At 44.8% G+C, this 12,282-nt stretch overlaps 1 long non-coding RNA gene across 1 annotated transcript; it reads right to left on the bottom strand.

Annotated features, from left to right (window-relative positions):
- Nucleotides 1-506: 506 nt before the first annotated feature.
- Nucleotides 507-11,188, bottom strand: LOC125319453. The gene is made up of 3 exons (XR_007200736.1): nt 11,178-11,188; nt 3,441-3,447; nt 507-587 (listed from the first exon to the last, which is right to left on the bottom strand). It is a non-coding gene; the product is annotated as an uncharacterized LOC125319453 (long non-coding RNA).
- Between the last annotated feature and the right edge of the window lie 1,094 nt (nt 11,189-12,282).

Raw genomic sequence — 12,282 nt, 5'->3', positions numbered from 1 at the left:
GCTCGTGAAACTGTTATGCTTCCAGCTCTTCCACATATACCATCTTTGCTGAAAACAATGTTTGGTTGAAATCTGCCGTATTTGGATGTTTGCCTGTAATTCCAGATGTTCAGTGTCCTGATGAGAGTTGTTATGCAGAAATTTGTAGTCCAAGCACAGCAGAGAAGTGCTGGACACTTCCACTGCAGAGGAAGGACACACTGGTGTGTCCTATGCAAGTGCCGTATTTGCTACACACTGAAATGGATGTGTTGAACCTTTTGTACACAATGCAGAGGAACACACTCAGGATCCCAGGGGTTCGTTGCACAGTTTTGTCTGTGATGGGACTTGTGCCAGTCAGCTGGTCACAGAATCATAGAATCACAGAGTGGTGTTGGTTGGAAGGGACCTTGAACATTACCTAGTTGCAAATCTCCCACCATGGGCAGGGATACCTTCCACTGGACCAGGTTGTTCAAAGCCCCATCTAATCTGCCTGTGAACACTTCCAGGGATGGGGCATCCACAACTTCTCTGGGCAAGCTGTTCTAGTGCCTTACCACCCTCAAATGGAAGATTTTCTTTCTAATATCTAATCTCAATTTCTTGTCTTTTAATTTTAAACCGTTCCCCCTTATCCTACCACTGCATGCCCTTATAGAAAGTTTCTCCATGCATGGGCGTGATTTTTGTCCCAGAAAACCCTCCATGAGGAGAAACATGGCAGGCCTGTTTGGGGGGAATATGTATGATAATGAATGATTAAAATATTTTCATCATTAACAGGATATCGAAAACCTCTACTTCACAAGATAAAAGAGATTATCTTCCCCCTAAGACTAAGATCTCCCTTTTGCTGGAGAAGTCTATAAATGAAATGGAGGAAATGCTTGATTGAAACTAGAGACCACAGATCACCCAGCTCCAGTATCCAGTCTTGGATATGACCAGCGACAAATGCTCTTCTGGACAAGGATAATAGGGGAGATAATATTTGGAGACAATTTAACAATTCACCCCAAATCCTGTTCTTGACACCTCTGGCAGCTAAGTTAGGTTGAGAAAAAACTGTTTCCCATTTTGTGTTTAGGCTGCTGCAGAGTTCAGTGATGGCTGCTGTTCTGTGATGTGAGAGTAGTGATTTCTGTCACTCCAGGACTGCCCTCACCTCCCCCAGCTATCCCTCCTCGTTAGAAGTCTGTGCCCCTTGTTGTCTCATGTCCTTTCGCTGGCCCCACTGCCTGCCTCTGGCCATTCTGCCTGATGGGGCCACCCCAGCAGCACCAAGCAGGTCACCTCGTGTGAGCACAAGCACTTCTCACTCTCTCTCCCAGCTCTAACTCACTGATCCTCAGAGCACATCACCTCAAGCATCTTCTTCCAGTCATGGTTGTCTTTGCTGACCTTTGGGAAGCGAGCTTGCAAAATGTCTCTTATTTGCTGTGAGCTGGAGAGAGGGTAAATTTTAATTACTCTTTGAAACCAATGGCTTGGACAACCTCGCCCTGCAGTCCCTAAGCACTGTGCATTCTGTTCTGTAAATCAGGTGCTTTATTAGATTCACTGTAGCAGAAAATGAAATGTAAAACTGAGTGTAGACTTATTTTAGACACAGTAGTAACAGAATTAAGAAGGGAAATATCTTTGACTTACTGGGGGAAGTCATTTAGGAAGAAATTGGAATGGTTAATTACAGAAAATTATCTCTATCTAATACTTGAAGGCTAATTTAAATGCTCCAGTCTTTTTCATGAAAGGAAAAATCTGTTTTAATAGCTTAGATTATTATCAAGGAATGTAAGTTTAGTGATAGCAGAAAATTTTCATAAATTTTCCATGAAAAAATATTGTTAAAGTGACATCTGAATATTATGGCAGAGATGTAAAAATCATAGTGGGCCTGGTTTTTTTATTATTATTTTATTCTTGGAGGGGGGTGGAAGGTTTGGGGCAGGTAGAAGACAGGGAAAGAGATTTATGGAGCTTTTAAAATTTTCATGTATACCACAAGTGCTAGAAACTTTGAGACCAAGATCTGTATCTGTGTGATTCCTGAATTTTAAACTATGAAATAAACATTTAATCTCCTGACAAAATCCCAGGATTTGTAAGGGTGTCAGTAAAAATACCTTTTTTGTGCAGGAGGTATCATATTGCAAGTTCCCAAAAAGTGTTGTTTTGTTTGGTTTCAACTAAAGAAAAGTCTCATGTTGATTAACTATCCTTCTTTAAATTAATCTTTTACTCAGGCTTTCAGTTGTTAAAGTAAGAGCTTGGGAGTAATGTTTGACAACTTTCCAAAAGCAGAATTCTGTCTTTCACCTGCTGAAGACCTGAGGTTTGCAGGTTGTGCTGTGAGGTGATTGTAGACAACCAAAGCACAGCTGTAGAATAGCTGCAAAGACCAAAGTGAAAAACCCCCTTGTCCTATTACCAGTGTGTTCTAGTCTCCTGTGCCCTGGCTGGGATTGCCTGTGGTTTCATCTCTAATGCAGTATTTCTCTTCTAGCTGAAGAGACTTCTCTCCCCAGACACCTAGTACCTGATCCCTTGCTAAAGCTCTGGTTGCTCAGAGAAGCCTTGGCTGGATTGTGCCTATTTTCCAGTGAGGACATTACTCCTTTTCAGTCTGACTAGTCTCCTGTGCTGCCCAGGCTGTCCCACCTGATGCAAAGGAAATAGTGCATTGGAGAAAAATGATAAAACAGGGCCTGGAGACAGTCTGTGACTGCCACCATCACTGCAAAAGTGCTGCACCAGAACTTGTTGCTGTCAGCACTGTACTTTTTCTGGAACAATACAAAGAATTTGGACACCAAATTCAGTTCTTACTTTCATTTTCCTTCTGTACTAGTTTGAAAACAAACTAGGGGGAGACACCAAGTCAGAATAACAATTTAATAGGGAAATAAAAGGAGGGGGAAAGAAAAAAAAATAAAAGCGGACAACACTGGGTTAAACTGACAGAGTTAGGATACAACCTGGCACCCTGTTAGTCAGGGTGGTGGTGGCAGTCTGGGAGAATGGTGGCTGCAGTCCTCCCGAAGTGGCGATCCTGTAGAAAAAGGGTCTGCTCCTCCTCAGAAGGTCCAGTGGTGGCTGTGTTGCTTCTGTCCTCTGGAAATCCAGTGGGAAGCCCGTGTCTCTGGTGTTCAGCCTCAGCTTATATCCACGATGGGATGCTTGGTTCCTCCCTCTGGGTGGCGCATCTCACAATGGGGTAATGAGTCATGAGGCCAAGTGTTGATTAGGCTCATTAACAGAAGATAGTCCAGAGGGAGTTATCTCTGAGTCATGCTGCAGGACAATGATGGGTCATTAACAGAAAGATAGTCTGGGGGGAGGAGGCAAGGAAACATTGCCCTACCTGATTTCAACACCTCATGAGGATGGTAACAGAATACACTGCAACCCTGGACACCTTCATTCTCACAAGAACTAAAAACAAGCCAGCCAACAGCTCCTCTGTCAGAAAACTCTTTTCCTTCCAAAATCAGTGAAAACCTGCTGCACAGTTACATGTTTTGCATGAGTCCAGGCGCCAGCCTGTGTATGGTCATTAGGCATGAAGGAGAGTTTGTACAGGAGACTCCAGGAAATTGTGTTAGGGAGTCAGCAATACAGACCACACAGGAGTAGCCTTTCATTTTCTCCTGGTAGGTGGTGACCTATTAAGCTACCTTTGGGAGAGATGAATGACATTTAGTCACTGGGTAGATAACACGTCTCATGACAGTATCTGCAATTACCTAATGAGAAGTCGTAGGCTATTTTTTCCCTTTGGGAGATACATTATCTATGTAGTTATGCATCTCCTACACCAGGGATGCTTTGCTTCATCTACTGAAATTCTGCTTTTCACTGCAATTTTTGCAAAGGAGTGGGACAGATTCTGCCATGTTTGTCTAAAATAAATATGCAGTGATTTATATTTTCAGTAGAATAATTCTATTCTGCCAATGTTACTATAATAAACTTGCCTTTATTGTTTTCTTTTTTTTTTTTTTTCTTTTCTTTTGTATAGCCCAGTTCTGACAATATTGTATTTTGAAAAACAGTAGAAGTGTGGACTACTTTCCACAAAAGTGGTCAGTAGTCCACATCTTACATAAATGTTATGCGGCTGCTTTGAGACCAGAATACTGTGAAGTTATCCTTCTACCTACAAGTTTTAATGTTGGGTGCTCTAGCGACAGTGAAACTCCGTGATGACTCCTTCGCGCCAAAGCTGGTGAGAAGAGCATTGTACTGTTATGATGACTTCTTTCCCAGCTGTTTATTAGCGTCTAGCCCACAACCTTTGTAAACAGGCTCAAAACTGGTATTTTTCTTAAATGACAAAAAGGAGTTACAAGAAAGCAATTGGCACATTCAGTCCTGGGCTTTCAGGCAGAGATTGTCCTTCAGCTTCATTGGAGGCAACCTACAAGCAGTTTGCAATAACCTAATGTCCAAGACTTTCGTGTCTTTCCATGGAGCAGTCCATGCTGGCCAAAGGATCTTACCTGGGTACACCACTGGAGTTTTCTAGTACCATGGACACTGTGCTTACAAGTGCAATTAAAGACTTTTGGAAGGGATTATGTAATAGCACATGGAACACATGAAAAGTAAAGCCAGATTCTGATCTCATTTGGATTAGCTTTAATGTGGAGCAAATGCAAGAATTTAAGCAAATATAGTTCATGTACAGCTACTGTAAACTGAGTCTCAGCTTGCTCCAAGCTGCCACATGCCTCAGTCCATCCCCTCAGCCTTCTCCCCAGTGCTCAGGCAGCTGCTAGCCTGATGCTGTTGTGCTGTAACAGGAGGATGGATGCTGTGTGAGGGATCATACTTCTTGGCTCTTTGTTTGCTCTCTGGCTTTGCAGAGCTTTGAATCCACTAGCCCAGATGCCTGCAGCAGACCTCGACTCCTGCCAGCTGTCACCATCAGAGGGCACGGTAGCAATGTGGCTGTACTCAAAATTATGGTTTCATATACCTTCTGTGTGCATCTGTGACCCCGTAAACACGACAGTACAAATCCTGATGGGGAAAGGGAACTTACAGAGAGGTAGGATGCAGCTGCAAAAGCAGAAGAAGACAGAAAAGGCTGAAGGGGTGTGGCAGAGAAGAGGTGGGTAGACTGGGTATGAAATGTAGGGGTAGAGAATATCAGATCTGGGAAAGGCTAGGGAACCAAAGAAGCAGACAAGAGTTAAAGTGGCTTGAATCAGTGTGGAGAGCTTTCACTGAACAGGCCGAAAGGAGAAAGGGAAGTCTCTCCTTCTATTTTTAGCCAAGCAGCTGAATTACTCCACTTCCCTGCCCGCGGGGGTCAGGCAGTAATGGAAACCACCCTCTGAGCAGCCACTGAGCAGGAGTAGGGCTGTGCTTTGCCTGCTGGTTGGGCTCATCTCCAGGCACTGTGTGATGGCATGTGCTGCAGCACAGACCTCCCCTGAGCTGGAGTTCAGGAAAATGAAAATGCTAAGGGACTTGGCCATGTTTGGGCACCTGCTGGCCACCCCAGGGGACTGGGGCATTGAGGGCTTCAAGTGGCTCTCCCCTCTTGCTTTCTGGGAGACGACAGCTATGCCTGAGCAGCGATGTGCTCCACCCCACAGGTGAGCTCCCTATCAGCCTCCTGCAGCACAGCCAGTCTCCATTTCTGCACTCTGTGCAGTCCCTGTGCCTATGAGCTTGCATGCCACATCATTTCGGGTATATTTGGTAAATCCTCAACTATCTAGAGAGATTATCTTCCTGATTTATCATCAAGCACCTCGTTCTTTTCCAGAGAGCAATTCAGTGCAGCTAAATTAGGTTCCTGCCTTGCTTTGTGCTTTCAAAGAGCCTTTTTCTCTGTCTGATGACTGCAGAGTACCTGCTTCCAGCTCACATGCTTCACTTAGGTGATGCTGTGTATATACTACTGATTATTTCTGGCCTTGTGAGGTGTCATTGTCTCAGAAATACAGATCAAGGATGTGCCTAGCTGAGCAAATAGGATGGGAGGTGATGTGTAAGGCTGAGGGTGACAAAGGGAGAGAAGATCAGGGCTGTCCTGACATGAGTGTTAATAACAGTTACAAAGGCCTGGGTTTCCGTCTCTGCAGTAAATTCTTGGTGTTGTATTCTCAGGAGCTGTTTGCATTGATGGTGGTCTGTGGGGAAGTATAAAAAGTCAGTTAGTTGTACAGATTATTTTTGTTACTTGTTTTTTTTTTTTACTTTAATTTTTTTTCATCACAACCCTGGAACTGGTGTTTGAAGAAGAAATGGATGAAATGACATCACATTTTTTAAGAGTCTGTGAAGAGAAGAGGAGGTGAAATGTAGCAGGTAATTCACCATTGCCAGGATTGTATCTTTTATGCAAAACATGGTCATCAGGTTTAATTTTTGGTTTTGCATTTTTGAGTTATTATCCACAAAGGGTGGACACAAGGAGGCCACAAAGGATGGGGATTTCATGTCTCTCTATTGAGATAATCCTTTGCAGTTCAACTTGTGCCTATGAAAAGTCGGGCTTTGCTGGGCCTGCATGGTTTGCCAAGCATGGGTTATTGCACTGTTGCTGGTGGTGCCCTAGGAGGCGGCAGAGCTGATTCATCCCCTACAGGTTAAGAGTGGTGCGAATGTGGTGACCACAACCTAAAAGGGCAGATTGTAATAAGAGCGGGCCCTTTCAGCATCACAGGGCACCTGTGGTGACAGAATAAGCCATCTCGTCCTGCTGTATCTGGTGTCCCTGTGTAGTTTACACTTGTGGGTATGTATGGTTTATGGTGAAAACAAATGCTCAGCCCAGAAGCCGTCTGAAGGGACGAAGGATGAGCTGGTGCTGAGTTACAGCAGAGCTGGAAAATCCCCTCCCTTGCCCTCCTGATGATGCTGAGCCTGATGCCCCCAGGACACAGGTGGCTCTCCTGGCTGCCAGGGCACTGCTGACTCATGTTCAACTTGACACTGACCAGGACCCCCAGGGCCCTTTCCATGGCACTGCTCTCCAGCCTCTTCTGCCTCAATCTGTCCATACATCCAGGGTTGCCCAGTCCCACATGTAGAGTCAGCACCTTCCCTTGTTAAACATCATACAATTGGTGATTGCCCAGCCCTGTTATTTGTTAGGTCTCCCTATGGGGCCTCTTTGCCTTTGACAGAGTCAAGACATCCCCCCAGTATCTCCCTTGGCTTTTGACTGTTGAGTTAGATTTGGACAATTTATCCAGTTGCTGCTCTGGGTCTTTCAACTGGCAGTGACTGAGGCAGACCTGAGTGCAGCAGGTAGATACCTCCTGCTGAGCTCAGAGCTGCTGTCTACCTGCTGGCTCTGAGGAGGAAGGGTATCACCCCACACACCCTTCTGAGCTTGTAATCTTGCTGTAGCAGCTGCTTTTTATTGCTGAGAGACACCATCAGCTCAGGACCGGCTAGGATCTCTGACCTTGTACTCCCTTCCTTCTGCACCAGACGAGCCAGCCTGCACCTCTGGAGCACTGGAGCACCAGCGGGAGCTTAGCAGTGTTATGGCCAGTAGTTAATAACTAGACAGAAGCTGGGCACACGACTTTCTGCTGCATCCCACTTCTGCTCCAAGGGCTCTGTGCAGTCCCAAGGTGGGGATTGATGTCATTCCTCTGCAGGACAAGTTGCTGCAAAAGGAGAACCACAGGAACTCCTCTCACAGGTGAAGGAAAAGCATATGAAAAGCAGAGGAAAACAAATGCTCAAGTATCAGTCACTCAGCATCTCTGCCTTGATTTTGAAAAATATGCCCAGTGAGAAGACACACCACCTTGGTCCCCCCGCTATCCTCCGGCTGATCGTGGGGACTCCAAGGCCCATTTTTCCTGGAAGGGAGCCAGGATATTAGTTTTCACTAGGGATGCCAGTAGCAATACCTGCTGAGAATAGGCAGTATTCCTCTCACTGAAAGGCTGGAGATGTTCTTATTTGCCTTCATGAAAGGGCTGTAGGTGGCCCCAGTAACAATGGATGAATATTGAGGAGGTTTTGGAGCTGGCTGGTACAATTATTTTAATATTGCTGAGATTATAGTATACTTGAGATGTGTTAGGCCATTGAGAGCCTTGGGCAGATTTTTTTTATTATTGCTTAAGCTGACATGATGATTCACTGTTGGTACCTGGTCTCAGCTAGATCTGATACAGTGACTCTCTGTACCTACTGTTCTGGTCGTGCAGCTTTTTCCATTGTGCAGATTCTGCAGATAGGATCTGTGCTGTGATTTGAACATGAAATACTGGGGGTATAGAAAAACAATGAAATTTTCAGGAGGCTGAAAGGTACATGAGCAAGACTTCAGTGATGCTTCATGTTTGAATCTTGGCTCATTTGGAAATCCAACAGATGAAACCATCTTCTTCAAATTTTGCTGGCAGAGGAATCACAGCTGTACTTGGCGCACTTTTCCCTTTCTGGCTTTACTTCCAAATTCCAGCCAATCTGACATTTCTTCTTCTGCTTCAGGCCTGCTGTTCCCCAGCCTGCATCCTCACAGGCAACACATGGGTCGCAGTGGTTCACAAGAAGGCGTTTATTTCTTTGGCTTCAACTCACAAGCTAATTTGCTGCATGGATTTTGAGGTGCACATCAGCAGATACCTCAGGCAAGCAAGGAGGGTGACTAAGAGGCAAGGATGTGCTGTGGATGCACCCTGGAAATGCTGCTGTCTTGTGTAATGAGGACCAGGGCTAGACGTAAGCCTGAGGTCACAGCCTTGAACACATCCCTGCCTCTCCCAGCAGGTTTGGACTAAGCTGCTGACATGCACAGCAGCTTCAGTGTTGCTTCAGTGTCTGCACAATAAGCAAGGCTGAATGCACGTAGTTTTATTGCTCTCTTGGCTGTGCCAAACCAATCCTAGGCAATACCTTGGTTTTGGGGACAAATGAGGGGTAAAGCAAACAAAAAAAGGAGAGAACACAAGAGAAACTGTTGGTAGCAGTTACTGTTCAGTTCAGACAGATGACAGCATTTTATTATCCTTTGCATGGTATCCAGGGGAACCTCAGGAGCTCCCTAGCAACAATATAGCAGGAAAAGGAAGTGTCTTAATTCCTGGAGCTAATGTGTTTGTGCAAGGCTATTGGCCCGTGGGCACTATCTGTCCTGGTTGTAATGGTATGGAGACCTGCCACCTCCTTCCACGGAACTGCCAGGCAGCAAAAATGTCAAAGGCAGAAATTTCTGGAACTGAGAGAGTGGAAGAGGAGCAGCCATAGTCTAAGGAGCCCCACGGTCGATCCATGAGGAAGGAAATAACTTCTCTGGTCATTAATTGAGAAGCATGGCCAGTCTGTATATTTTATAGAATAAAGATGTTGTGACCTCCGCATTCCCCCTGGTCTCCTAAAAATCCACCTTTTCAAGTTCCTTTCCTCGTTTTCAATCACCATTTAATCATCCATTTATCCAAATCTAATACTTCCTTGTTTCTGAAGATGACATATGTGATCCTGCTGTTGATCCTCTTACTGCTCTACTGTAAGTGGATCATGACAAAACAGGAAACCATACTATCTATGTTCTCTCAGGACTGGCTTCATAATGGATCCCAAATTTCCTTGATTACAAAGCTTTCAAAGGCCTAATGTAGTCCTCTAAAACAAGAAGGTACTAAGATCCTCTAGGAACTGAGAGGCCATTGACACTGGAGACAAATGGCTCCATGTCAAAATGTCACCTTGGAAGATTGATTTCAGATTTTTTAATTTTGAAATTGTGCTTAGACGTATCTCCCCTTTATTATATAGGGCATCAGTGCATCTTTAATTTCCTCTGCATTTGGGATTTTTTCACCTGATGCTATTCCCCTGAAACGTACCAAGACAGGGTGAATTTTGCATGAGTTCAACTTTAGCTAAAGGCAGTACTTGAGACCTGGTGTGTCCCTCTAGTTCTTCCAGCTCTCTGCTTTGTTCCACTTGGCTAGGTTGACACATAAACCTCTGTAGCCAAAACTGAGCTGTTAACAAAAAACTCCCTCACCCTCTCATCAAAAAATCTTGAAAAAAGCTACTTTGTTTCTCTGTTTTCTCCTAGTGTAAGCTTTGTTCTTGGGAGGCACAGGTGCATCTTTTTCCAGAGATGGGATCACTAGGAAGAAGTTCAAAGGTGGTCCCAGGTGTCCATGGGACTGGTAGTTCCCTTCTGTTTCTCACCAGGGTGTAATTTCTAGGCACCATGTTAAGGTAAAAGCTGCAGATACTTGGAACAGAGTGTGCCTTTCTGGTTGGGAATGTGTGAAGCATTTTGTCTAAAACATTGTGGTTTTTCCCTAGATTGTTTGGATGATTGGAAAGGGATGGAGTACTCCCTTTCCCCATACATTGCATACATTGCTTTGCCCTGTCTTGACACGAAAAGTTTTCCTCACTAAAGGAAGCATGGACACAGCCGTGTAATTTTTCTCTTCTCTAGAGTACTCTGACTAAAGGGGAATAACATTTACTTCACCACTGATGCACTGCAGACACCTTGTCATGGTGCATCTCTCCTCTATTCAACTCTGCTATGGATACCTGTATATTATGACACTTTCAACATCAGCAGGGTATGATTTTGCCAGCTTCATAGGCATCCACCATCTCCTCTGCTCAGTCATTTGGAGATGAATCTGTGTCCCACCACCCAGTTTGGTGCTATTGCAGCATTTCTAGCCATGGTGAGCTGAGCAGAACTTGGGCTGATGATTCATTACTGGAAGAGTGTCAAGCATACAAATGAGAGGGTACAATCAGCAGTGAGGCTTGCTTTGCGTATTTCTGCTCTGCTTTGCTTCACCAGCAGGAACATTTCTCAGACCAGCCTGCACTCCTCTGCAGCCCTGATGGCGGGCTCTCTGGTGGTGTAGCACTGTAGAAACTCCTCTGACAGGCACAGGCAGTGAAAGGAGCCTTGTACTTACTGAATATGAGGTGCTGCTGGCATGCACCTATGCTAAGCTCCTCCTTTCCTGGTGGCCTCTATCAGTGCATTTTATTAGTCAGGCGAGTGAGGAGTTCAAACAAAGACTGAAAGAAAAATAATGGGCACATGCATCTCGCTGTCCTCCTCATATAAATCAGTGTGCAATGATGAGCCATTATTATTTGTGTGCTTCTAGCTACTTGTAGATGGCCACAATCCAGATTAGATGCTCTCTGTGCCAGTACATCTGATTGTCAATAAGAAGCAGCTGGACTCAGCTGAAGCAAAAGCTTTTTCCTGCATATGACAGAAGAGTGTTGCTAAAGTTGGCTGACTCCCGGGCTGTGTAGGATATATTCCAACAATAATGTTGTGGGGGTTTTTTTGCTAAACACTTTCCAGCTTTTTTTTTGAAGAAATGTACTCAGAATTTCCCATAATGCATTTTGCAAAGCTGACAGTCAGCACTTTATGTGATCTTCTCTCCTTCTGGTGATATGAGGTAGTTTTCTGTGTAATTCTATTGACTGTAGTGATTTTATTTCCATTTGTCCACATCAGAGAGGTCAGAATCAGGACCTGACATTTATCCACTGGTGGCTGAAAGGCAGGTGCAGGTGGAAGGGTATAAACATCAGTGAAGAACACAAAAGGATTAAGATACCAGCGCTGTTACAGACAAATCTCCTGTTAATGTTTTGGTGGCCAGCAGAAATTCATAGTTCACTGAAGCCAGCAAGTGGTGGTGTGGCAGGCCAGCAGCTCACCCATTTTCAGTGCGGTTGCTCACACAAGCATTTGAATACCTGAACACTGCATCCAACTCTGGGGTTCCCAGCACAGGAAGGACATGGACCTGTTGGAGCAAGTCCAGAGGAGGCCACCAAGATGATCAGAGTAATGAAGCATCTCTCCTATGAGGAAAGGCTAAGAGAATTGGGATTTTTCAGCCTGGAGAAGAGGCAGATTCAAAGTGACTTAATTGTGGCCTTTCAGTAACTGAAGGGAGCCTACAAGAAAGAAAGGGAGGGATATTTCCAAGAGCATGTAGTGACAGGGCAAGGAGGAATGACTTCAAATTGAAAGAGGGTAGGTTTAGATTAGATATAAGGAAAAAATACTTTACTATGAGGGTGGTGAAGCACTGAAACAGAGAAGTTGTGGCTGCTCCATCCCTCGAAGTGTTCAAGGCCAGGTTGGATGGAGTTCTGAGCAACTAGGTTTAGTGAAAGGTGTCCCTGTCCATGGCAGGGGTGTTGGAACTAGTTGGTCTTTAAGGTACCTTCCAACTCAGGCCATTCCATGATACTGTGATTCTCTGATTTACGATCTCTTTAGGGAAGAAGATGAACTGGGCTGTTATGCTGCCTCCCAGGTGC

The sequence above is a fragment of the Corvus hawaiiensis genome, chromosome Z (genome assembly GCF_020740725.1).
Source record: "Corvus hawaiiensis isolate bCorHaw1 chromosome Z, bCorHaw1.pri.cur, whole genome shotgun sequence".
NCBI classification, from domain to species: domain Eukaryota; kingdom Metazoa; phylum Chordata; class Aves; order Passeriformes; family Corvidae; genus Corvus; species Corvus hawaiiensis.
This window is presented reverse-complemented; position numbering and strand designations above follow the sequence as displayed.